This window comes from Felis catus, chromosome B2 (genome assembly GCF_018350175.1).
Source record: "Felis catus isolate Fca126 chromosome B2, F.catus_Fca126_mat1.0, whole genome shotgun sequence".
Lineage (NCBI taxonomy): Eukaryota > Metazoa > Chordata > Mammalia > Carnivora > Felidae > Felis > Felis catus.
The window spans coordinates 139,184,791-139,211,932 of record NC_058372.1 but is presented as its reverse complement, the minus strand read 5'-3'; the positions used below and the strand labels follow the sequence as shown (position 1 = coordinate 139,211,932).

At 45.0% G+C, this 27,142-nt stretch overlaps 1 protein-coding gene and 1 pseudogene across 15 annotated transcripts in view; one reads left to right on the top strand and one right to left on the bottom strand.

The window, feature by feature from the left end:
* Positions 1-27,142, bottom strand: part of TIAM2 (TIAM Rac1 associated GEF 2) — a 325,018-nt gene that overhangs the window by 177,314 nt on the left and 120,562 nt on the right. For 2 of the 15 annotated variants that reach the window (XM_045058268.1, XM_019831414.3), the window contains exon 1: positions 13,044-13,184. The exons of the other annotated variants lie outside the window; for them this stretch is intronic. The gene's annotated coding sequence lies outside the window, so the exon portion shown is untranslated. Of the gene's footprint in view, positions 1-13,043; positions 13,185-27,142 lie in introns of those variants that run through there. 15 annotated transcript variants of the gene reach the window in all.
* LOC123385584 lies at positions 8,404-9,192 on the top strand (annotated as a pseudogene).

The following is a 27,142-nucleotide window of genomic DNA, read 5'->3' as shown; positions in this document are numbered from 1 at the left end:
CATTCTGATGAGGTCTCAGATGGAAACAAGGTTATTGAAAACCAGGGGAAAGGCAACCCTTGCTATGGAGAGTCAAACAATTTGGGTGCCTTGCATTGGTGTTCCCATGTTTTCTGGAAGGTTTTCTTGGAAGTGATGAAATTGGAACATGCTGAATAACTTCTAACAAAATGTTGAAGATACAGGTTGGATCATCCTGATTGCTTCTAGTAAAATTTGAGGAGGGGGAAAAAAAGGACTTAAATGTGGGATTTTGAAGCAAAAAAAGAACCAGAGCTTGAAGAACTGGAAAATTCTAAGCCTATCCATATTGCAAAGAATGAGAACACTGAGAGGGTGGCCAAGTGACCCACATTAAGGAGATTAACAGGATAGACCATTTCAATAGAATAGACCATTTCAATTTCTTCAAGAGAGAGATGACTTCACAGACAATTCTGAAATTATCAGAAACTCTAACAATTCAGAAATTATCAGGGCTTCCAGGCAGGTCCTCCCCTAGGGAACTCCAAGAGTGACAGCAGCCTGTGGCACTGGGCCACAGTCTATGCTGGGCCCAGATTCCCGACCTACAGAAGGTGTGGGAGAGTAACTGTTAACGCTTTAAGCCTCCAAGTGCTGGGGTAATTTATTACCCAACAACATGTAACTAATATAGTTACCCTTTTAAAGATTATCTTAACACTGATGAAGATACAATGCTTACACTTCTTCCAGTTTCTAAGCTTCCATTGTAGACTAAAATATTCTTTAATACGTGGAACTGAATTTATGTTGTTATGAATGTTGTAAAAAACTGAACTGAACGTAATAAAATTGGATTCAAATTTTAAAAAAACAAGAGGCAGAAAGAAGAGATTAGGATACACGCAGAGACACCAGGGCTGTGCCTGTATGGAAGATGACTGTGGGAAGAGGCAGCAAGGAGGTGACCGTCCTCAAGTCAAGCAGAGAGGCCTCAAGTGAAACCAAACCTTGTTGGCATCTCGATCTTGGATTTCCAACCTCCAGAACTGAGAGCAAGTAAACTTATGTTGTTAAAGCCAGCAACAACAAAATAGGATTCTATTAAAGGGCAAATTTGAAGACACAAAAGGAGATAATATCAATGAGATCATTATCAATGAGATGATATTATTAAAAAAATATCTGATAATCTACCAAGATGGAAGCAACGTGTTCAGGCATCCCGGCAAAGATCCCCACAACAGATCCCGCCCAGATCTCCTGAAGATGGCAACCAAGGTAGGATCTGAGGCCCACAGCCCCACACCCAGTTCACAGGGGGAAGAGGAACGGAGGTCATGGGAGCTGGAGTTGGAACTGGCCATCCACTCCTGGAGCCAGTACCCTCATGGCAGAGAGGAGCGTGCTGATGTCCTGTCCTGAGGCAGGGCTCTGGCCATGCAGACGGCGAGAGGCTGGTGGCCTTTCTCCCCCTTCCTACGGGGGTCAGGGTGCTGTTTGGTGCAGGAGCACCATGGCGGTCAGCCCAAACCCCTGCCCTCCCCGCACCCCGCCACACCTGGCCTGACTCTGTTTCCCCACTTTCGTCTTTTACCTCTAGCATCCCTTTCTAAATCTAGTTTCTCAGAAAGCTTCCTAACTCTCAAATAATGCAAAACCTCCCCACTCCCAGAGTTCCCCCAACGTCTCAACCAGCATCACTCATCGAGAGAGACAGCACTGAAAACTAGAACAAGCAAAACACAAACAAGGGAATTCTGCCCAACTGCCCAAAGTCACAGAGAGACGAGGAGGTCTGGAAGCAAGAGAAGCCAGAGCAGATGTGAGCTTGATACACAGGTAGAAATTCCACCGGAAGTGTGACCACTCACTCTGGTACAGGACATCACACCCAATTTACAAAGCCCTTCATACACATGACCTCCCACATCTTCACAACAATCCTCAATTTGTGGTCCCACAACCACTAAGTAGTAGAGCTGGGATGTCAACTCATGCCTTTGGTCTGAAAAAATTTAGCAGAGCACTTCTGAAAGATCTCTAATTTATACCAGAATGTCTATATAATCCATGTCTTCCTATTGAATGTAGGGCAGTGGAAAGTCCCGGTATCTTTCATCATATTCAGGAAACTACTTAATAACAAAAGAATTATAATTGAAGGAAGGTCAACTCCAAACTCTGACTACGGCTACCGTAAGCATTACCCCATCAGTCCAGGAGATGGATAAAAAAAATCTCAGCAAAGCATACCCTGCAGTATTCCGGAGCCCTCTCCAACAGGAAGTCACAATGTAGCCTAAATCCCTCTGCCTCAACATAAGCCCATCTCCTTCTAACCTCTGCTCTATAGACCATATAACTTTTCACCCACTATTCATAACACTTGCTCCTCATTTTAAAAAGTCTAACTTAGGGGTGCCTGGGTGGCTTGGTCAGATGAGCGTCCAACTTCAGCTCAGGTCATGATCTCGCAGCTCGTGAGTTTGAGCCCCACGTCAGGCTCTGTGCTGACAGCTCAGAGCCTGGAGCTTGTTGCAGATTCTGTGTCTCCCTCTCTCTCCCAACCCACTCACATTCTGTCTCTGTCTCTCTCAAAAATAAATAAGCATTAAAAAAAAATTTTTTTTTTTTTAAAGTCTAACTTTAATTTTTTTCGGGGCACCTGGGTAGCTCAGCCAGTTGAGCATCTGACTCGTGATTTCAGCTCAGGTCATGATCACAGGGTCGTGGGATCAAGCCCCTCATCGGGCTCTGCACTCAGCGTGGAGCCTGCTTGAGATTCTCTCTCTCTTCCTCTCTCTCTGCCCCTCCCTGCTCGAGCTCTCTCTCACTCTCTCTCTCAAGAAAAAAAAAAGTTTTAGCTTTTTTTTTTTCCATGTTTATATATTTTGAGAGAGAGACAGAGAGAGAGACAGCATGAACAGAGGCAAGGCAGGGCAGAGCAAGAGGGAGAGAGAATCCCAAGCAGGCTCCACACAGTCAGCACAGAGACTAACACGGGCTTGATCTCACGAACTGTGAGATCATGACCTGAGCCCAAACCAAGAGCCGGACACTTAACCGACTAAGCCATCCAAGCATCCCCCATGTTTAGTTTTTTAATCATAAACATAGTGGTTTTTTCACACTCGCTTCTTAAGTCAGCATCGTCTTACTCAACATCTTCAGTGCTTTGTTGAACAGACAGAAAAAAGCAAAGGAAACATGCAGTGTTCGTTCAGCAATTTCTCTGCATTTTGCATCCCACCTCTGCTGCCCACAAAGGAAGACCAGTTAAGGGGAAGTGGAAACACGGCCTTCTCTCTAAGCCATCTCCTCGAATGCACGTGGCATCAAGAACAAAGTGTCAGTCTCTTTAACCCCCCACTTCCCATCGCAGGGAAAAGAGAGGGAGGGCGGGGCCGGCAAAACCCAGTCCACACAAAACCAGCTGGCAGATGGTGGGTCAGAGGGCACGAGGGAGCTGAAATGCCTCTCACAACAGGTGGGTAATCTGCAGGATGACGAGGGCAAAAAGGCTTAATCAACCTTGGAGCAGTTAGAGACTTCCCTTAAATTTACTAGGATCCTTACTACACGGGTATGTTTCCGTTGGGAAAATTCACCAAGCTCCCAGCATGACTTGTGCTCTTTATACTTCTGTAAAGAGATTTTTTTTTTTTAATACTTAGCAAATCTCAAAGGAGAAAATTCTTCAAATCAAGCTCTACTTTCTCCCATGACAGGAGAAAAAGACAGCCTCTTTACTTCTTAACGGTGAAAATGCAGAAACAAAGAATTCCATATGGTCGGCTAGATAGTACAAAAACAGGATAGAGAACAAAGATCCAGCCAGCCATAGCTTCAGATAAGGATTCGGAACAGCAATGGATACAGAAAACAGTAAGGACTCAGCCAGAAACTCTGAGGAACACAGTGAAAATTATTCACGCTGACCAACAGCATCGGGGGAAAAATCATTTAGCTGTGGGTAATAGGAGTGAGCTATTCAGGACAATAGAGATTTTAAAGTCTTAGTCATTGGAGAGATAACTGCAGAACTATCAGACTAAGGGGGGAAAAATGGTAATTTCTAGTTTATTTAGGACCTAACATATGCCAGGTATGGTGACAAGCAATTCATTCATTTAAGGCACACAACTAAATTCAAGGGGAGTATTTTACTGCCCCTATTTTACAGAAGAGAAAGTGGAGGCTCATTGAATTTATTAAAGGGCATCCATGCATAAATAATTCATGGAGAAAAGATTTGAATCAGGTCTATCTCCTTCCAGTATGCTACCCTGGATTATCATGAAGCTTGGAAGAAAGTTCCAAACAACAGAAAAACCGTGAAGTAACAATTAGGTGAAGAGGAACTGAGAGAGTTCTAGAGAGAGAGGCTTGCCTAAGGAAGAAGGCAAATCTCTCAGAATAAAGCCCTGAACTTAACAACTACTAATTTTAGATTTCTGACCTCTAAGAATTTTAAGAGCTAAGAGGGAAATTGAGATCAACTCACTTCTCATGGAAAAAAAGAAGAGTAAATAACATGTTTCAACATATCTCCCCCTCCCCCACCTCTCTTTTTCATTCAACATTGGCCAACAAATATTTGCGGAGGGCCTACTATGTGCTAGGGCATCTTTAAAATTCTAATCGTCTCCTTGAACTTTCCACCAAAAAGAACTAAATGATGCACATTGCATACACAGTTACTCTTTCTTCATCCTGCCCAGATTTACCAAAAGATGGATCAACTATTGTTAGTGAGCATCGAATGGAAGTTCCAAATCCTAGGAAAAGTAAAATTTCTAAATTTAAAGATGTTTAATTCTAAAAATTCTAGAACTTTTCATACTGGGATGCCTGACTGGCTACAGCGTGCAATTTCTTAATCTCAGGGTCAGGAGTTGGAGCCCCACATTGGGTGTACTATAATATATATATTATATACTAACTATATATTATATATAATATATATAATATAGAGTCTTGCCTAAGAAGGAAAAAATATATATTATATATATATGTTATATTAACATATATTATATATTAGTATTATACGTTATATATATCTTATACATATGTGTGTATATGTATGTATATATATAAGTGTGTGTGTGTGTATATATATATATATGTATATATACACATGTATATATGTATATACATATACCATCATAACCTTCCAGGAGGCTTTTACTTCAGTTAAGCAAGGACTGTGTGTATGACTCTGTCCCATAATCACGGTCCACTGATGGTCATTTGTATTCAAAAGATTCATAGTGTTTTAACATATGATTCTGATAAGAATAAGAATTTCCAGACTTTTCTAGAGGCCTCCTTTGGGACTAAACCAGGTTTAGTTTTCTTAATGGAGGAAAAAAGAGGCTAAATACAATTCCAAATCGCTTAGACCTTACAGTTCCAGTGATGATGGTCATCTCTTTCTCTATGTCTCTTTCTCTCCCTCTCTCTCTCTCCTACACACACACACACACACACACACACACAAAAATAACAGGGTATCTGCAAAAGTCCAAAATTATTCTGAGTCTGATTTATTTAAACACAGGAAAATAAGGTTTAATGCCAAAAATAAAAAGTTACAAAATTAAATTACCGTTTACATACCCATCCAGCAAATGAGAAATTAGTACCTACCATGATTAAACAAAATAATAGGCTCATTTCCTCCAAACCAGATCTCTACCTTTTTCTCTTCAGCTATGAAAGTTTCTTTGACCCCTTCAAGTTTCACTGAATTAAAATTTTATATTTCCCTAAATTTACTTAACATAGAGGCACCCCGCTGGCTTAGCTGGTAGAACATCTAACTCTTGATCTCAGGGTCATGAGTTTGAGGCCCATGTTGGGTGTACAGATTACTTTAAAAAATAAGTAAATAGGGGCACCTGGGTGGCTCAGTCAGTTAAGTGCCCAATTCTTGATTTCAGCCCACATCATGATCTCACAGTTGTGAAATCAAGCCCTATGTCCGGCTCCATGCTGAGCACAGAACCTGCTTGAGATTCTCTCTCTCTCTCCCTCTCTCTCTCTCTGCTAGTCTCATCATGTGCATTCTCTCTCTTTCTCTCAAAATAACATTTTTAATAAATAAATAAATAAGACACAATTTTTTAAAAATATTTATTTAAGATGGACTTTTATTTTGCTTATTTTCAGTAAGGATCCTCTGAACATTAAAAATATTTATAATTAGGGGCACCTGGGTGGCTCAGTCAGTTAAGCACCCAACTTCAGCTCAGTTCAAGATCTCAGGCTTCATGAGTTTGAGCCCTACATCAGGTTCTGCCCTGACAGTGTGGAGCCTCCTTGGATCCTCTGTCTCCATCTCTCTATGCCCCTCCCCTGTTCGTGCCCTCTCTCTCTGTCTCTCTCTCTCTCTCAAAAATAAACATTAAAAATTAATAAAAATAGGGGCGCCTGGGTGGCGCAGTCGGTTAAGCGTCCGACTTCAGCCAGGTCACGATCTCGCGGTCCGTGAGTTCGAGCCCCGCGTCGGGCTCTGGGCTGATGGCTCAGAGCCTGGAGCCTGTTTCCGATTCTGTGTCTCCCTCTCTCTCTGCCCCTCCCCCGTTCATGCTCTGTCTCTCTCTGTCCCCAAAATAAATAAACGTTGAAAAAAAAAATTAAAAAAAAAATTAATAAAAATAAAATAAATAAAAATATTTACAATTAGCTAATAAAAATGTTCTAAACTTTGTTCTAAACTTAAAATCTTCACATAAAAGAGTATCTATAAAAAACATTTACAACTAACATTATATTTAAAATGGTGAAGACCGAATATTTCCTAAGACCAGGAGCAAACGAACATTGTCTTGGAGGTACTAGCCAATGCAATAAGGCAGGAAAAATCGGTTAACTAACCTAGCCAGGATTCAAACATGGGACACACAGACTGTCATATGCTTTGAGCCAAAAGCTCCATGAAGAAGCAACTGGTAAAAGCTTCTTTCATTTTTTTTGATTCACTCAGTTGCAAGAATACAGCAAACATCCAAATGAAAATGTCCAATTGGAAGCTAACAACTCTGGACTCACAAAAGAGGTTCCAACTAGAGGTGTATTAACTGGGCAGAAATGGGCATGTATGAATGGTAGTTGAAGGCAGGGGCAAACACAGCATTATCTTAAGAGGATAAAGAGGACCCAGGATGGTCCCCTAAAGAGAACATCATCTCCTGACAGTGGGAAGAGAACCTAAAGGGCAATAGGAAACGAATGATGAGCAAAGAAAGAAGAAAGCCAAGAGAAAGGGGCTAGGCTAGAAGCCAATGGCAGCAGACGCTTCAAGGAAAAGAGACAAGAGTGTTCAAGGAAACAGAGCTGCTCTAAGAAAGATGCACATGAGAACTATCTCTTGGGCAAAATTTCTTTTTCTGAGTGTAATTCATATCTGGCATATTTCTCTTTTAAATAAGAAACGAAGCTGGGTTGCCTGGGTGGCTCAGTCAGTTGAGCACCCAACTTCGGCTCACGTCATGATCTCGTGGTTCGTGGCTTCGAGCCCTGCATCAGTCTCTGTGTTGACAGCTCAGAGCCTGGAGCCTGCTTCGGATTATGTGTCTCTCTCTGCCCCTCCCCTGCTCGCACTTGGTCTCTCTCTCTCAAAAATAAATAAACATTAAAAAAAAAATTAAATAAGAAGCTAAGTCTTTCTAAAACTTCTTTGTTATTTTTAAACATAAAACACTTGCTTTGTTTCTACTCTGGATTTCAGAACCAAAGGGCTATACCAATTATAAGATTAGGGAATATCATAAAATAGATATTTTTAAACCAAAGATATTATAGGCCATAAATAATATTGCTCAAAAGCATAAGATTAAATTTAATCTTTTTCATTGCTGCCTGGGAGAAAGAAGCCAGCTGCCCTCCAGGAATCAAGAGTATAAAACTTAGCCATGGCTCCTAAAAGACCACAGAAATGGCCCAGTGGTAACAACACAAAACTTGGTCTCTCAGGGCTACCTTCCAAAAGGGCTGAGGCAAGGATGCAGAGGTTCCAAGGCCATCATTATGGCAATAAATATGCAAGTACACAAAATGGGACCCAGCTGTATTAACCTATTTCCAACATCCAGAAAGAAAACCATAAGACCTGAGAACAAGGAAAATCAAAACCAGTTTGACCAGACATGTTTAATGTACAACATAGCAGTCACATATGGAAGGCACCATCATGGCCAACAAAGATAGAAAACGCAAATGAGCTATGGTCCTGGAATCTCAAACTATAATAAGTTAACACATAGCTGTTGTCTATTTATAGACAGAAAATATTAGACCAAAATTATTTTAGTCTATATGCAGCAAAAATGTTTAAAAAAAAAAAAAAAAACAAGTCTCCTGGGTCTCTACTCCTCCCCATTTGACAGACAGCTGCATCTTCTGGGGCAGTGCCAGCCATGTCCCCAAGACATGATGGTAAAGGTCGGAGTAAATGGATTTGGCCATATCTGGCATCTGGTCACCAGGGCTGCTTTTAACGCTGGCAAAGTAGATACTGTAACTGTCAGAGACCCCTTCACTGACCTCTGTTATAGGGTCTACATGTTCCAATATGATTCCATCCACAGAAAATTCAATGGTATAGTCAAGGCTGAGAATGGGGAAACTTGTCATCAATGGAAAGCCCATCTTCATCTCCCAGGAACAAGATCCCACCATCATCAAAAGGGGTGATGCCAGTGCTGTGTTGTGGAGTCCATGGAGGTCTTTGCCACCAGGGAGAAGGCTAGGGCTCACTTGAAGAGTAGGGTCAAGAGGATCATCATCTCCGCCCCTTCTGCTAATGCCCAATGTTTGTGATGGGTGTGAACCATGAGAACTATGGTAACTCCCTCAACATTGTCGGTAATCCCTCCTGTACCACCAATCGCTTGGCCCCTCTGGCCAAGGTCACCTATGACAACCTTGGCATCGTGGATGGACTCACAGCCACAGTCCATACCATCAGCTGCCACCCAGAAGACCATGGACGGCCCCTCTGGGAAGCTGTGACATGATGGCCGAGGAGCTGCCCAGAACATCATCCCTGCTCCTACTGGCAGTGACAAGGCTATAGGCAAGGTCATCCCCAAGCCGAATGGGAAGCTCACTGGCATGGCCTTCCGTGTCCCCACCCCCAAAAGGTCAGACATGGATCTGACCTACTGCCTAGACAAAGGTGCGAAATATGATGGCATTAAGAAGGTGGTGAAGCAGGCATAGGAGGGCCCCCTTAAGGACATCCTGGGCTACACTGAGGACCACGTTGTCTCCTGCAACTTTAACAGTGACACCCACTCTTCCACCTTCAATGCTGGGGCTGGCATTGCCCTCAATGACCACTTTATCAAGTTCATTTCCTGCTGTAACAGTGAATTTGGCTATAGCAACTACGTGGTGGACCTTATGGTCCACACTGCCTCTAAGAGCCCCCTGGACCACTAGCCCTAGCGATGGCAAGAGGGAGAGAGAGGCCCTCAGCTAATGAGGAGTCTTGTCCCCTTTCCCCCAACACACTGAGAATCTCCCAATCTTCACACAGTTCCCATCCCAAACCCCTTGAAGAAGGAGAGGGGCTTGGGGAGCCTACCTTGTCATGTACCATCAATAAAGTACACTGTACCAAAAAAAAAAAAAAATGTCGCCTGCATCCTCAAGAGGCACAGAGTACAAAAGAACAGGATGAAGAAAACAAACCCTAATTGCCCTCAGAGAATTTTCCCTGAATTATTTTGGAGATGCCTCAATTCTCTATTTAATTTTGTCTCTGTGTGGACAGGGATTTAATGATTAATACCACACAGGACACAGATTCCTAGCAGCATCTGTATTTTTCAAATGTAAACCCGCTGAGTGGTCCACTCCATGCACCGCATGGTGAGTGGGTGGCAGGGAAAGGGTCACCACTCATCTTTCTAAGCTGTAATTGTTGTTCACAGAACGACAGGTTCACACAGGCTGAAGACATGTGCGTGTACAAGAAGCAAACGCACAGAAACAGTAAAGAAACCATTCTGGCAAAATGGCTTATCCTCTTCAACCTAAACAATTTCCCTTCTCACACTGGTGCAAACTTTCCAACAAATGTGCAAAATTAAGCATTTTCTTTTCTATATGCTATGAAGTATATTTGGTATTTTGAGAGGCTCGTCTATCTCCCCTGGTATTTATGGGAACGGTGAATTTTCTACCTCAATGAATTGCCCCTGGGTTCACTCTAGACACCTTCCAAATATGAATTTAAGCAACTTTTCATAGATCCCTCAAATTCAAGATACAACATGATATTCAGTCCTAGGAGTTTTCTTTATTCTCGATTCTACCCATAAGTGAGAAAAGTGAGTAAGATCATTGAAATGAGTAATGCTATGGAGGGTTTTTTTTTTTTAATTTTTTTAAGTTTATTTTGAGAGAGTGCAAGTGGGGGAAGGACAGAGAGAGAGAAAGGGAGAGAGAGAATCCCAAGCAGGCTCTGTGCTATCAGCACAGCCCAATGCAGGGCTTGAACCCACGAAACCGTGAGACGTCATCTGAGCCAAAACCAGGAGTCGGACGTTTAACCGACTGAGCCACCCAGGAGCCCCAGTAATATTATGTTTTAATCATTAAGTCAGTGACCCATAAATCTGATACATTTAGTTCCTTTTATTTGAATACAGGATTGGCAGTCTGTTCAGTTTTACATGAAAGTCACAATACCCAGATGAACCGCCTTTTCTTATAATCTGAGAAAACTAAAAAAAGAGGAAAAAAAAACAAAAAAACCTGGAGGGTTGCCTGGCTGGCTCAGTCAGTGATCTCAGGATTATAAATTCAAGCTCCACATTGGCTGTAGAGATTACTTAAAATAATCTTTATGGAAAAAAAAAAAAAACTGGGGCACCTGGGTGGCTCAGTCAGTTAAGTGTCTGACTTCAGCTCAGCTCAGGTCATGATCTCACGGTTCGTGAGTTCGAGCCCCGCCATTGGGCTCTGTGCTGACAGCTGGGAGCCTGGAGCCTGCTTCGGACTCTGTGTCTCCCTCTCTCTTGTTCCTCCCCTGCTTGTGCTCTCTCTCAAAAATAAATAAAGATTTAAAAAATTAAAAAAAAAAAAGCTGGGGACAAACTATAAAATAGGAAAAAATTATTTACGATATCAGCAACAGGGGTGCCTGGCTGGCTCAGTCGGTAAACCATGCAACCCTTGATCCTGGGGTCATGAGTTCAAGCCCCACATTGGGCATAGAGCCTACTTAAAAAAATATCAGCAATAGTGACTCAATCACTTACAAAGGCTCACTTGGATTTGACTAGACTAACTCTGATACCTAACACATACAGATGCATATATATATATTTAGCCTTACAAAAACAAAATGACGGGACAATTAAGTCACACTTTTAATCAGCTAACTTAATTAGCAAGGAGAAGTATTTATGAAAGTGCACATTCACACTGGGATTTTCGGCACACTGGTCAACGAGTTAAATATGTTAGAAGGTATCCTGTGAAGACCAAGTGGGTGGCATTTCATGAAAATTCTCATCCACATGTAACAAAAAACATAATAATGGTCAGGGAGGACAAAGACCCTCATGGGAGCTCATTTTACCAAATCCATGAACGCATTCTCAAATTTACAATTTTATGGCTATTAAGGCGTCATTACCGTGCGAGAAACTTTCTTACCTGTTATTCCTCAGGTGTTCTAGCAAGAGACAGTAAAGATCTCAATCTAAACACAGTCAGCTCCCTAAAATGAGAGGTTTAATCTCATTATCTGGAACCACAGATGCTTCCTTGTCGAGCCATAAGCTCAGGGCAGGGCACTTACCAAAAGTTATTAATAGCGAACAACAGAATCCGAAATCTAACGTCCCCCCTTATAGGAAAATAGCTTTCTTCCAAGATTTACTGCACAGAAGTGAGGGAAATTAGCAAAAACAGTCTTCCACAAGCACACAAGGGGTGGTGAGCATTCCCCCGCAGTGGGACCAAACGCCTGAGCAGACAGCCCCTCAGCAGTGGGGTGAACAGGACCAGGAGGCTTGCGATCTGGAAGCGGAATAAAAGCAGAGATCGGCAGCGAACTCCTTCTCGCAGCCAGCCGTGGTCGGATCCCCAGCTGGTGCTGCTTCTCAACCTTAATCCCTCCAGGTCACAGTAACAAAACGTAAGCGGCCATCACAAGACTTCCAAACCCAAGTTTACCACAAGAAGAAAGTTCGGTTTTAACGCTGACACCCTAAGCCACTTCCCTTGTTTTCCAGGAAAAAGGCCCTAAGATTCATCACAACTTGGCTGTGAGATATCTGAGGAATGAAGTGTTTTCCTTTTTACAAGAAATAAGGATATTCAAGGGTGGTCTTGTACCAGGGGCTCATCCTCTTTCCTTGGGGATTCCAGCCAATCTCCCTACCTCACCTCCCATGTTTGATCATCCCTCCAGCTGCCAGCCTGTCACGCTTTCAGAAAGTTATCATAAAGTGGGGCGCCTGGGTGGCTCAGTCTGTTGAACATCCAACTCTTGGTTTCTGCTCAGGTCATGATCCCAAGGTCATGGGATCAAGCCCTGTGTCAGGCTCCACAAGGGGTGGGAAGACTGCTTAAGGTTCTCTCCCTCCCTCCCTCCCTCTCTCTCTCTCCCTCCCTCCCTCCCTCCCTCCCCCTCTCCTCCTCTCCCCCTCGCTCACATTCTCTAAAATAAAATAAAAAGGGGGTGCCTGGGTGGCTCGGTCAGTTAACCATCCAACTTCGGCTCAGGTCATGATCTCACGGTTTGTGGGTTCGATCCCCGCATCGGGCTCTGTGCTGACAGCTAGGAGCCTGGAGCCTGCTTCGGATTCTGGGTCTCCCTCTCTCTGTCCCTCCCCCACTTACAACCTGTCTGTCTCTCTCTCAAAATAAATAAACATTAAAAAAAAGTTTAAAAAATAATAAAAAGAAAATAAAAGGAAAGTTATCAGAAAGTAATATGGCAACCATTTCAAGCCTACCTGTTTCTATGGGTGACATACTACGAAACTTACAAAGAACAGCAAATCCCTATTTCACAAAGTTTCTGAGTACACAGAAAAAGCTGGAAAGCTTACCATTTCAGGAATCCTAATGCAATAATCAAGAAATGAGGGGGCCGCTTGGGTGGCTGAGTCAGTCGTCAGCACAGAGCCTGCTTCAATTCCCGTCTCCCTCACTCTCTGCCCCTCCCCTGTTCTGTCTCTGTCAAAAATAAATTAAAAAAAAAAAAAAACAAGAAATGAGGAATGAATATTGTTCCTCCTTTAATGGACAGAATATCAACTTAGAAAATCAAAGACAGTCAACTGAAAATCTGCTGGAGTTATTAAGCAAGTTCAGTAAGGGGACCATATAATGAATATACAAAGTGAGTAGACTTCTACACGTTAGTGATAACCACTTAAAAACTGAGTGAAAAATCCTTTATCACCTGCAAAAATTACTAAAAAAAAAAAAAAAAAACCTAGGAAGAGAGTAACAACATATATTTATATTTAAAAACTATAAAACTTTTACTGAAAGGCATAAAAAGACCTAAAAAATAAATAAATAAAACCGCTGAAATATTCTACGTTCCTTGATAGGAAGATTCAAATCAACAGGTCAGTTCTCCTTAAATTAGCACACATTCACTGCAATCCCAAATTGATTTTTAGACCAATGTGATAGGCTTCTTCTAAAGTGGATCTAGGGGCGCCTGGGTGGCTCAGTCGGTTGAGCGTCTGACTTCGGCTCAGGTCATGATCTTGCGGTCTGTGAGTTCGAGCCCCGCATCGGGCTCTGTGCTGACAGCGCAGAGCCTGGAGCCTGTTTCAGATTCTGTGTCTCCCTCTCTCTCTGCCCCTTCCCCGCTCATGCTCTGTCTCTCTCTCTCTGCCAAAAAATAAATAAACATTAAATAAATAAATAAATAAATAAATAAATAAATAAAGTGGATCTAGAAGAATAACTTTGTAGAGTAGCCAAGAGGAAGTATTCTGAGAAAAATATACATATACATCAACAAGGGAGTATCTGCCCCATCCAATGCAAAATATCCTGTAAAGTTATGGTAATTTTGAATATTTCTGTTTAGTAGCAAACCATCAGAGTCCAGAAAGAGATACAAGTTACACGGAAATTTAGAATATGATAAACGTGGCATTCCCAGCAAGTAGAGGAAAGATCAGCACCGTAACAACTGGTGTCTCATCAAGTTTCTCTCTTCCCAGCCCACTGCTCTGTCGTACGCTTTCACGGTGTGCGAAACCAGGGGCTCCAGTCTCTCCTAAATCACACAGGCTGCCAAAGCCAAGGAGTGTGTGTGAGTTTCTATAGCTTCTCACCAAGTCCCTAACAAAGGGTGAGCCCACATTTGGACGAAGCCAAAATCAGAGTCAGATTATTTCAACTTTGAAGTTCTCATGGGAGAGCCGAGACACCGCCTCTCTACTCACAGAAGCTGGCACCAGGGCCACAGGGCCACACAGGCTGTCATGTGAGTCACGGATGAGTCAGCCCCTATGAGTCTGCCAGGTCCTGCTTGACTACGTCCACCTCTAGCGTGCAGCCTCTTTGTTACAAAAACATTTCCACTCCCCACTGAGTGTTCTGCAATGGTCTATTCCCTTCAGAACGCGACGAGTGACCACAGTGAGTTTGGCAAAGAAAAGTAATTGCTTACCATGAAAACATGCTACCCCCACGGTGATGGGGGATGTGGGGGGCGGGGAGTGAGGAACTCTGAATTCCCATTGCAAAAGGATGATTCTTAATGGGAACCTTGGGAAGAACTTGGGGAAAGCACGTCAGAAATGATGCCAAGATCATTTGTATTTGCTGAGGAGTAAACAAAGATTGTTATCATGTGAAATTCTGAATCTGTCCCTAAGGGGAATACTGGTTAGCATTTCATGACGTGACAGCTTTCCCGGGTCTTAAATATTCCTCCCATTAGAAGTCCTTTTTTATCCAGTATCTAACCAAAGCCATGCAGCACTTTCAGAAGACAAAGCAAAATGTCTGGATGGAAGCTGTTTTGTGTTGCCACAGAGAAACCAACCCGTCATTATCAGGCCTCCAGCAGGGTTACATGGCACCTCTGAGAAGGCAGAATGGTTAAAGAAGCCTACTACATTTCTGAGACAGGACTACGAAGAAATGTATAGAGACCAATTAACGTTCAGGGTTCTGAGGTCTCAGAATCGCAAGAGGCTTGTATCCAGCCACTCAATACCAAAAGATCTAAGTACTTTTCAGAAGGTTCCTTTTCCTCCCCTTCTGTTCTTTGGCAATGGGGAGAGCAGTGAGAGGAGGGGAGGGAAAGCGCTCACAGCGTTCGTGTATGTGGATTGAAAATACATTTTTTAGGGGCACCCGGGTGGCTCAGTCATTTGGGCGTTTCACTCTTGGGTTTCGGCTCAGGTCATGATCTCACGGTTCATGGGTTCAAGCCCTGCACTGGGCTCCAGGCTACTGGTGTGGAGCCTGCTTGGGATTGACTGATTGATTCATTCATTCATTCATTCTCTCAAAAATAAATAAAATATTAAAAAATATTTTAAAAAAATATTACGGGGGAGCCTGGGTGGCTCAGTTGGTTAAGCACCTGACTTGGGCTCAGGTCATGATCTTGCAGTTCGTGAGTTCCCGCCCCACGTCGGCTCTGTGCGGACAGCTCGGAGCCTGGAGCCTGCTTTGGATTCTGGGTCTCCCTCTCTCTCTCTTCCCCCTCCACCCCCACTTGTGCTCTCTCTCTCAAAATAAACACTAAAAAATATATATTATGATGGGTAGGAGTACACATTAAATAAACTCCTTAAAAAAAAAAAACAGGTTCTGTGGGATACTAGATAACTAAAATGACATTTAACAAAGTACAAGAGGAGTGTCTGCACACTTCCTTCTTCCAGATAGGTCTCTTAATCCACGTATGACAAGTGCTGACACATATGAATGACTACCATCCTATTTCTGAAACATGTGCAGTCTCCACTCTGCCCCTGCAGGACACAAAAGCAAAAAGGAAGTCAGGGCCATTGGCTTGGTAAAATGAAATCCCATCTTGGCTCTCCTATGAGTTCACTTACTTTTTATAGCCTGGCTTTCAAACACAGTAATTGCTTTCTTTTTTTAAAGATGTGGATTCACACCACATTTGAGTGTCCCTATATATAGGTTTCAGTCTACTGTAATAGCAAACGCACAGGATCCACCCTTGAAGACCTAAATAGAACAATTTAGGAAGAGGACCTTCTTTTCCTATAAAGCAAAACTATGAAAATAATCAAAGATAACTTGCCCAACTGCCACCAGAAGACAATTCCTAAGCCCAGTTTTTATGACACTCTCAGAAAAAAATGCACAACTTCTTCCAGGAAATTTGTGGTCTGCAAATTCTGTAAGATTTTTAAAATTACGTCATGTTTCATTTCTGTTAGCTCTTCTAATCTCTGGTTCAAATATTGGTGCTTAAACCTTACAGTTAGAAAAGCAGTTATTCTAGACGGCTTAGAATTCTCAGAAAGCATGGGAATGCAAGCTGGTGCAGCCACTCTGGAAAACAGTATGGAGGTTCCTCGAAAAGCTAAAAATAGAACTATCCTACAGCCCAGCAATTGCCCTACGAGGCATTTATCCATGGGATACAGGTGTGCTGTTTCGAAGGGACACACGCACCCCCACGTTTATAGCAACACTATCGACAATAGCCAAAGTAGGGAAACAGCCCAAATGTCCATCGATGGATGAATGGATAAAGAAGTGGTATATATATACAATGGAGTATTACTCAGCAATCAAAAAGAATGAAATCTTGCCATTTGCAACTACGTGGATGGAACTGGAGGGTATCACGCTAAGTGAAGTCAGTCACTCAGAGAAAGACAAAGATCACATGACTTCACTCATATGAGGACTTTCAAGAGACAAAACAAATGAACATAAGGGAAGGGAAACAATAATATAAAAACAGGGAGGGGGACAAAACAGAAGAGACTCATTAATATGGAGAACAAACTGAGGGTTACAGAAGGGATTGTGGGAAGGGGGATGGGCTAAATGGGAAAGGGGCACTAAGGAATCTATTCCTGAAATCATTGTTGCACTATATGCTAACTAATTTGGATGTAAATTTTAAGAAATAAAAAATAAAATTAAAAAAAAAAAGAGGGGCGCCTGGGTGGCGCAGTCGGTTAAGCGTCCGACTTCAGCCAGGTCACGATCTCGCAGTCCGTGAGTTCGAGCCCCGCGTCGGGCTCTGGGCTGATGGCTCGGAGCCTGGAGCCTGTTTCCGATTCTGTGTCTCCCTCTCTCTCTGCCCCTCCCCCGTTCATGCTCTGGCTCTCTCTGACCCAAAAATAAATAAACGTTGAAAAAAAAAAAAAAAAAGAATTCCCAGAAAGCAAATGTAGAATCCACTTTTGTTCCTCGATTACTTAACCTCCTACTGAGGCGGCGGGAAGTTCTCTTCCAGAACCACGAAGCTGTAGGTAACAGCATGGGGCAGCCCAGCGATTGAGGTCTTTGGAATCAGACCAGGTCAAGACCCAGCTCTTAGGGCTTAGCTCCTCATTTCTCCGAGCCCACATCCTTCTCTGCAGATCGGGAGGGGACCCGTTCTGGAGCGCTCAGAGCTAAAGAACATGTTGATGAGGTGCCCGGCAGAGCCCCTGGCATCAGCGGGCTCCTACAAGGTCAACGAGGTGATGGTGCCACTGATGACGAAGCAGGTTGCAGAATACTTTCTTCCACATCTTCGTTTCTCAGAGGAGGAAAAGCAAGGGCCAGAGAGACACCACGTACAAACCAACAATCCGCAGCTCAGTGAGTGGTTCAGGGAGCAGGTAAGCGAGGCTGCTCGTATGATCAGGACTTTGAAACATGATGAACAAAACCACAAACCCACTCAGTGTGCGCCAGGGGCTCTGCTACATCTCATTACTGCTGAGTATACACAGAAATAAGAACCTTCCCCAGCAGAGAAGCCTCCAAGGGATGCTGGGTAACTTCTGCTACAGGCAATTTCCGGTATCTCTTCATCTCTGCTCGGCCACCTAAGACCATTTCGCGGGAGCAGCCGGGTTCAGGAGGGGACGTCACCCCACACCTCACGGCTGCGAGAGCAGCAGAGAACGCGCAGATGTGCTACGGCCCTAGCCTGCACTGGAGACCGTGCACAGAACACGCAGAAGCAGCTCAACACGACAGGGAAAGCTGTCTCTTGGCTAATAACATGTAAATTTCCTGAAGACCTCATTTGCTGCAAATCATAAAGGCCCCCTCACACCCAGCCCCCCCCCCCCGCCCCCAGCAATCTGCATCTTGGCAGTTTGGCACCTCGGATCTCACTTCAGGCTGAGATGTGGCTTAAAGAGTCAGGTGCCAGATCCAGGAGGCACTGATAGCTGAGATGCACACCCCCCCCCCTTTCCCCCGACCCGGCTCAGATTTTCCTCCAAATTCGACTTCCTGAAGTGGCTGGAAGTAAGTCCAAGTCAAATTTAGACACCTGGAACAAAGAGGAAAGGATTGCAGATTTCAAGATGAAGTAAAATCATTGGCCAGGAAACTGAAAAAAGAAAAAAAAAGAAAAAATAGAACAGAACCGGGTTCCTCCTTCTCTCCCAATGCCCTAGTTTGAAAAACCGCTTCTTCGACACAGAAGCCAGAAACGAGGAAACCTAAGACGGACACGAAAACAAATCCACTTCATACACATCCCGGCCCAAACCAAACCCGGAACACGACACAAGCAAGCCCGGTAATAATGCTTTACTAAAAACCATCATCGGCTCTAACATTCTGCAACAGGAGCCTGTATTTAAGCGGTAACCGTACTCTAACTCCAGCGAGCTTTAACTTCTCATAACTCAAGGGATTTGACAAGGACAGACGCTGGACGGCTCCCGCAACGCCCCGAGCCACGTTCCCCCCACCCCGAGCCGGGAGCTGTGCGAACACAGCTCAGGCGTCCTGGTTGTTTAAGAACCACTTGCTAAGAACCTGGTTGTTTAAGAATCTATCACATTGTCGGTGTAATACATCAGCGATGACGTAAAGCAGCTCTTCAAGAACCAGATAGGCACACGGTCCACACAGCAAGCCGGACGCGGCTTCACCACCTTTCCATGCGGCAAGCCTTCTACGACTGCTGCTAGAGAGCTCACCAAACCCATGCCTTTCCCCTTCGTCTCAGCTTCTCAGATGATTTGGTGGAAAAGTCGCAAGGTTTGAGAGCTACGTGAAGACCAGTGAGGTCGTTTTCCTAAGCTCCTCTAAACTGGTGATACAAAAGGGGAAGGAAGTAAAAGCGGGAGTTCTCCAGCATGATTCTGTAGGCTCTACTAGCTGGTCATTCAACTGACAGCTAGACGGCACTGAGCGGCTTTGGGGGAAGCAGCAGCCAGAGATGGGGTGGTGGGGAGGGTTGTGGGGGGGACAGGTCTTTATCTGAACCACCTTTATCAACTCCTACACCTCACGCAGTACCGGTGTGTGTTGCGTTTTGAGCGAGGGAATAAATGAGTGACCAGATTGCATCATTCAGGCAACAATGAGAGCGGAGATACTTGAATTGCAGTCCTGTCTTTGACCCAGACAAGTTATACAACAAGATACATGGTCAAGTCACTTAACCTAGCAGGAACTGTTTCATTATTTATATGAGGTTAATTGAATACTTCTTAGATCCCATGAGTTTGTATTATCTCACGTCTGGCTCAGGGAGTCAGGGTGGCTCAGTCAGTTGAGCATCAGACTCTTGATTTCGGCTCAGGTCATGATCTCATGGTTCGTGGGTTTGAGCCCCTTGTCAGGCTTTTTGCTCGGATAGCGGTGAGCTTACTTGGGATTCTCTCTCTCCCTCGTTCTCTGCCTCATGCATGAACGCTCTCTCTCTCAAAAATAAACATTAAAAAAACACTAAATATTTAAAAAAATAGTGTGGTTACACAGCCACCTCACACCTATTAGGATAGCTACTATTCAAAAAAAAATCAAGTGTTGGTGAGTCTGTAGAGAAACTGGAACCCTTGTGCACTGTCGGTGTAAGAGTAAAATGGCACAGTCATTGTGGAAAACAATAAGGCAATTCCTCAAAAAATTAAAAATAGAACTACCGTATGATGCAGCAATTTCCCTTCTGAGTATACACCCAAAAGAACTAAAACAGTATCTCGAAGATGTATATACACTCATGCTCAGAGCAGCGTTATCACAAGAGCCAAAAGGTAGAGAAATCCAGGTGTCCATGTATGGATGAATGGATGAACAAGATCTGGTAGGTCCATACACTAGAATGTCATCCAGCCCTAAAAAGGAAGAAAATTCTGCCCCATGCTACATACAGCACAGAGGAATCTTGAGGCCATTATGCTACGTGAAAGCAACAAGTCACAAAAGGACAAAAACTGTATGACTCCACTTATATGAGGTGTCTAGACCCATGAGACTCGGAGACAGAAAGTAGGAAGGTGGACGCTAGGGGCTGGGAGGGGAAGAGAAATGGGGAGTTATCGTCTAATGGGTACAGAGATTCAGTTTAAAATGAAATGTGTTCAAGGGCGCCGGGGTGGGTCAGTTAAGCATCCGACTTCGGCTCAGGTCATGGTCTCACAGTTTGTGAGTTCGAGCCACGCGTCAGGCTCTGTGCTCACAGCTCAGAGCCTGGGGCCTGCTGTGGATTCTGTGTCTCCCTCTCTCTCTGCCCTTCCCCCACTCAAGCTCTCTCTCCGTCTCAAAAATACACTGTTCTTTTAAATTTAAAAACAAAATACAGTGAGTTCTGGAGAGGGACGGTGGTGATGGTTGCACAACAACGTGAATGTGCTTATTAGTGTCACCGAACTTTACACTCAATAATGACTAAAATAGGAAATTTTGTTGTGTATTTTACCACCATTAAAATTTTTTAAGTTAAAAAAAAAAGATGCTTATGGCACACAAATTATACATCAAAACACCTGATTTTAAAACAAAAATATTTTCGGGGCACCCGGGTGGCTCAGTTGGTTGAACATCTGACTCTTGAACTCAGCTCAGGTCTTGACCTCAGAGGTGTGAGGTCAAGCCCCACGCTGGGCTCACGCTGGTCATGGAGCTTCCTTTTGAAAAATTAACCAATTAATTTTCAGAAGTTCCCCTGAGAGTCACCCTTTCATTCCTCAAATCAGCAAACGTTCCATCCCCCACTGGCCCACAGTTGATTTCCACAGGCTTTAGGAGCTCCTCTGTTAGGAACAGGGGACCCCCTTTCACTCCCACCCCTGAGAAGTATCAAAGGAACAGGGGAACACAGGTCAGGCTGCACAGCTGGGCGCGGAAAGCCGGCGTGGGGAAGCCACCTGACTCCCAGGCCACGCTCCCCCACCTTGCTGCCTCTCCTGATCGGCCCCTGTTGCCCTGCAAATGAGGAAGGAGAGGCTAAGAAAGATCCAGTAACTTCCCAAAGATCCACAACCGGCCAGGAGGCTCATGGGCAAAAAGTCAGGTCGACCAGTCCTGAGTTCTTTCCCGTGCACCACACAAAAGCATATTTGGGGAGAAACGGTAGCCCTGGGGTCCCACCGGAATCTCCGCAGCAACCCACCCCCACGGTGTTCAACCCTCCCCCGTGAACAAAGTCATTTCCTCATTCATTTCTTCATTTAACTTCGCGTAGGTAATTTTAAATTTCATTTATTTCATGTTACCATTCACCCAATGAATCATTTGTAAGAACTTAATTTTTCTCTCAAAATGTCCTCTGGGGGGCGCCTGGGTGTCTCAGTGGGTTAAGCGGGCGACTTCGGCCAGGTCATGGTCTCACAGTTCGTGAGTTCGAGCCCCACGTCGGGCTCTGTGCTCACGGCTCAGAGCCTGGAGCCTGTTTCAGATTCTGTGTCTCCCCCTCTCTCTGCCCCTCCCCCACTCACGGTCAGTCTCTCTCACTCTCAAAAATAAGCAAACATAAAAAAAAAATTTTTTTTTAAATGTCCTCTGGACACATATTTTCCCTTACGGCTACCATTCATGATTCAATCAGCAGGTAGTTATTAACTGCCTACTAATATGGATGCTCTAACATGTGTTTCTTCAAGAACTCCAGCAGAGAGGAGGGAACCATTAATCACTCATTAACTTCTAAACAGTGGCATGGGGCACCAGGGTAGCTCAGTCAGTTGACCGTCCTTGATTTCTCGGCTCAGATCATGATCCCAGAGTCACGGGAGCGAGCCCTAAGCTGGGCTCCGCACTGAGCACAGAGCCTGCTGAAGATTCTCTCTCTCCCAGCCAAAGCATAAGAGACTCTTAAAAAATGAGAACAAACTGAGGGCTGATGGGGGGTGGGAGGGAGGGGAGGGTGGGTGATGGGCACTGAAGAGGGGCATCTTTTGGGATGAGCACTGGGTGTTGTATGGAAACCAACGTGACAATAACTTTCATATATTTAAAAAAAAAAAAAAAGATTCTCTCCCCCCTCTGTCCCTTCCCTTCACATGCGTGCTCTCTCTCCAAAATTAAATAAGTTAAATAAATTAAGAAATGAGCAGTGGCAAACACGGTTGCTCTTTAGAATCACCGCAAAGCTACCAAAGACACAGTCAGAACATCACCAAGGGCCAAGATACATGGCACCACCAGTAAGTTTTCCAGCAGGCGAGAGGAGAAAAGAGTTCCATGTAAGTGTCTCGACATTCCAACGCTTATTTATTTTGGGGACAGAGAGAGACAGAGCATGAACGGGGGAGGGGCAGAGAGAGGGGGAGACACAGAATGGGAAACAGGCTCCAGGCTCCGAGCCGTCAGCCCAGAGCCCGACGCGGGGCTCGAACTCCCGGACCGCGAGATCGTGACCTGGCTGAAGTCCGACGCTTAACCGACTGCACCACCCAGGCGCCCCTCAACATTCCAAACAAACCTTCCCAGTTCTAAAAGGGGGAAAGCGGCAAGGAGTGAACATTTACTGAGCACAGCACTAAGGCTCATCCTCAAGAAAGTGTCAGTATCTCAATTACAAACACTAAGGTGGGAAGAATCAAATAACCGGCCTGAGGTCACAAAGCAAAAGATGATCTTCCTAGATTCAAGGCCAGGCCAGTCCAATTTCAAATATCCTACTTGCCCTACGATTCAGTGTGTCTAAGAAATAAAACACACAAGTAGTATTATAAAATCACAGATTTGGATTTAAAATTTTTTTTTAATATTTATTTTTGAGAGAGAGAGAGAGACAGAGCACAGTAGGGGAGGAGCAGAGAGAGAGGGAGACGCAGAACCTGAAGCAGGCTCCAGGCTCTGAGCTGTCAGCACAGAGCCCGACGCGGAGTTCAAACTCACGAGCCATGAGATCATGACCTGAGCCGAAGTCTGACACTTAACCAACTGAGCCACCCAGGAGCCCCCAGATTTGGATTTTAAAGTGCATTTGGTTAAGACCAGTGGGAATGCAAATTTATTATTTATACATTCAAAAACTTTTGAGCTTAAGGACAGAACCCAGTACCAGGCATGTTGCCAGAAGCTAAGACAAAACTACACGTATTTTATCAGTCCTGCTCTCAAGAAGATTACAATCTAGTCAAGGCGATGCCAATCTTAGATTCTAGCAAGGGAGATAAGAAATGGATGCAAGCAGATTTCAAATAAAAATACAAAACAGAGACCTGGGACATTCCCAGTGTGAGCTAAGAATAAGTGATAAGAGACAAGACACACAGTGTCGCAGGCAGAAGAGAGACCACTGTTGCCCCTGAAACATGGATAAGATACGGCTAAGTGGCCAGAAAGTGGAAAGGCATCCAGCAGGGAGAAACTACGCCAAAGAAGGCCTAGAACAGTGCTACCCAATTGACATAAAATGGGAGCCACGTAATTTAAACTTTCTGGGAACCATATTTCAAAAGGTAAAAAGAGGGGGCACCTGGCTGGCTCATTCAGCAGAGCATGCTACTCTGGATCTTGGGGTTGTGAGTTCTAGTCCCATGTCGGGTGTAGATTACTTGAAAATAAAATCTTTCAAAAAAAATAAAGTAAAAAATAAATAAAATGAAACCGGTGAGGTTAATTTTAATATTCTTTCACCCAATGTATCCAAATTATTCTCATTTTAACATGTAAACACTTATTCGTGAGGTAGTTCACATCTCTCTGCCCATGCTATGTTTTCAAAACCCAGTGTGTGCTTTGCACTTACAGCACACCTTCGTGGCACTGGCCACATTTCAAGCGCTCAGCAGGCACGTGCGGCTAGTGGCTACGGATATGGACACAGAGATCTAGAGGCAAATCAAGGAAGAGGGGGGCGAGGGGGTGTGGTTGTTGTTGAGGGGCAGCGACTCAGCCAATTAAGCCAAAGCAATGACTTCATGAGAAATCCTAAAGAGCAAGCTTAAATTCAAGCTGAATTTGGACAAAAGGATGCCAGTAATGTCCTAGGGCAGATAACATGAAGCATCAAACAGTGACACAGCTGCTGGCTCTGCCCCCAAGACCCCAGACCCCCAGGGACTGCAACTCCCTGGATTCCGTTCCATCAGCCCATCCATCGCCCTCAAAGGGTCCTGGCCCCCCCTCTGTCCCTTTCTGAGGGGTCCTCTGTCTCGTCTCGCTCTATAGGTTGGACACTATTTATTTGCAGCCCTCTCCACAATGATATCATTACCAACCTGAAGCCTCTTGATCCCTCAATTTTCGCGAACAAGCCATATTCGCCCCTGCTGGAAGTAAGTTCTGAGTTCCCACCTTTCCAGCCCCGCTCCTGGACTAGCCAGTCCCCCCGCAGTTTGCCTTCGACGGTCACTGAATTGTGGCGGGTGGGCACCAGGACCCCCAGCTCGAACTTCAATCTCTGCGGCTGCCTACTTTTCCCTCCCGTGTTCCCGATTCTCCACCATCCCCCACAGAGGCTCTTCCGAACTTGTCGCAGCCACCCCAGCACCTCAGGGGACCCCGACAGTCAACCTATATAATCCTGCCTCCCATATTATTTAAGAGCCCATTCCCTCAACTTCTGTCCTCCAAACCTCACAATCCTTCTGTCTCTTCACTGGCCCACCTGCCCCCCTCCGAAGACAGGAGGTTCTCACCTCCCAGGCCACCCACCAGGGCTCCCACCGAGATGAGCCACGTGTCCAGCCCACCCCCCGGGGGCGTCTGCAATCCAGCGTCTCCACCTCCAACGCGCCCATTTCCTTCCATGCTTCCAGACCTGCCTTTAAACCCTGCACTGAGTCAGCCTTGCCTCTGTCCTGCCCCCTCAAATCACCTCTTTGTTTCTCTCTTTTGCCGCCCGAGGTATTCCCCCCAAATCTCTACTTTCTGCTACTTTTTTTTACTTACCTTCCAACTATCTCTATTCCTGACCGTGACAGATGGGGTTTCCATTCCCAAGGGCTCCTGGAATGGTTTCCAGTGATTTCTAAACTCTAAATGCGATGGCCTCTGTGCAGTGGTTTGCACCCAACACAGGAAAGTCATGAGGGAAAACAAGTAAAATACCAGTGACCCTACATCTCCACACCCTGAGACCCCCGCCCCCGCCCCCCGGTTGGACTCTTCCGCCATGTGTCTGTACAGGCACACACGCACAAGTCCTTTTCCACGGCGCTTCATCTGAGACGTTCTGTAAGCAGTTTGCGTGTTTTTTTTAAATCTCCCACCCACCTCCTCCCATAGTGCCAACCTCTCTCCTCCCAAGCAGTATTAACATACGTACGAGATTGCCTTTTACGATCTTCCAGTCCACAAAAACGAGATCATATTATACATGGTTCTCTGCCTCTTCATTTCTCGTGGGAATCCGTCCAAGCCGGGCGGTACAGAGACCCAAGGCACGGACGGGCCGCATTTTAGCCGACCATCCCCCTGCTGAGAAAGCATCCACTCACTTTCCAGTCCTTTGCCACTACAAACAATGCTGCAATAAATATTCTTGTACAAACAAATTACATACAGCTGCTTTTATTTCTATGGGATAAAGTCCCAGGAGAGGAACTGCTGGGTCAAAGGCCACGTGCATTTTAAATTTTAATGGACTCTGCCAGAACTCCTTCCGCAGCGGCTCTTCCCACCAGCCATGCTGGAAGACTGCCTCTTCCCAGCACTCCTGCCAGCAGGAGACATTGTCACTCTCGACAAGTTTGCCAGTCTGACAATCTGATGAACGCGGTTGAAAAACTCCCCCTCGCCTCCCACCCAGCTCCACGGCATTCGGGAGACTCACCCCCGCCCCTGGCAGCCCTTTCGGAGCCACCTCCTTGGTCTCCCGGTCTTACTTTACCTCCAAAAAGTAAGTAGAAAACAAGGTAGTGTCCCGTGCCATTCTCCTCCCTTCACATGCTCTTCTTTGACAAGACCATTCCTTCACAGGGTTTCTAGTCATCATTTCTAGGGGCTGAATCCAAATGTGCATCTCCAAGCCAAGACCTCGCTCTTGAGCTCCAGACTTCTAACTGCTCATGAGACTTTTCTCACAGAGACTGCCGACACCCCAGACCTCAGTAGGCCCAAACCCCAATCCTCCCTAGGCTCGCTCCAAATCTAGCCCTCCCCCCACGCCACTGTAGTGCTGTCTGCAGGACGGGCACCCAGGCTTGAACCGCCAGGGTCCTATATCATTCCTCCCTACGCTCTGCCCACATCCGGGCAGTTCTCCACCGGGCGCAAGGCCCTCCCGGATCTCCAGGACTCCTGCAACAACCCGCCCCGCACCTCCAGCTCCAGCATGCACCCCGACCCTGTCAGTGAGACCCTGCAACACCTCCCAGGCGCAGGTGAACCTGAGCCCAGACTCGCGCACCACACTTTCATGGCCTTCCAAGCTCTGTTCCCATCTCCTTCCCGGCCTTTCGATGGACAACTCCCTCAGACTCCAAACTCAACAGAAGCGTGTCTGTTGCTGCAGCCACGAGGAGATTCTCTTCTGACAGGAGAAAAAACCGTGACAAGGAACAGAGAAGGTAAACGGATACTTACTGGAATTTCCTCCGCCACTCTGGCCCTGCCAAGCAAATGTCTCTCTCTTTCTTAGCTTTAAAGAGGAAAGGTATTAGATAAAAGAAACTGGATAAGTAAATGAATCACAGAAAGTAAACTGACAAGAAACTACAGGAAGGCGTATGTGTGTACTCGAAAGTGACCCAACACTGAGGACGGAAGGACAGAAAAACCACCCTGCTCCAAAGCATCCTTTCTGCGTTTACACAAACAGCAGAGA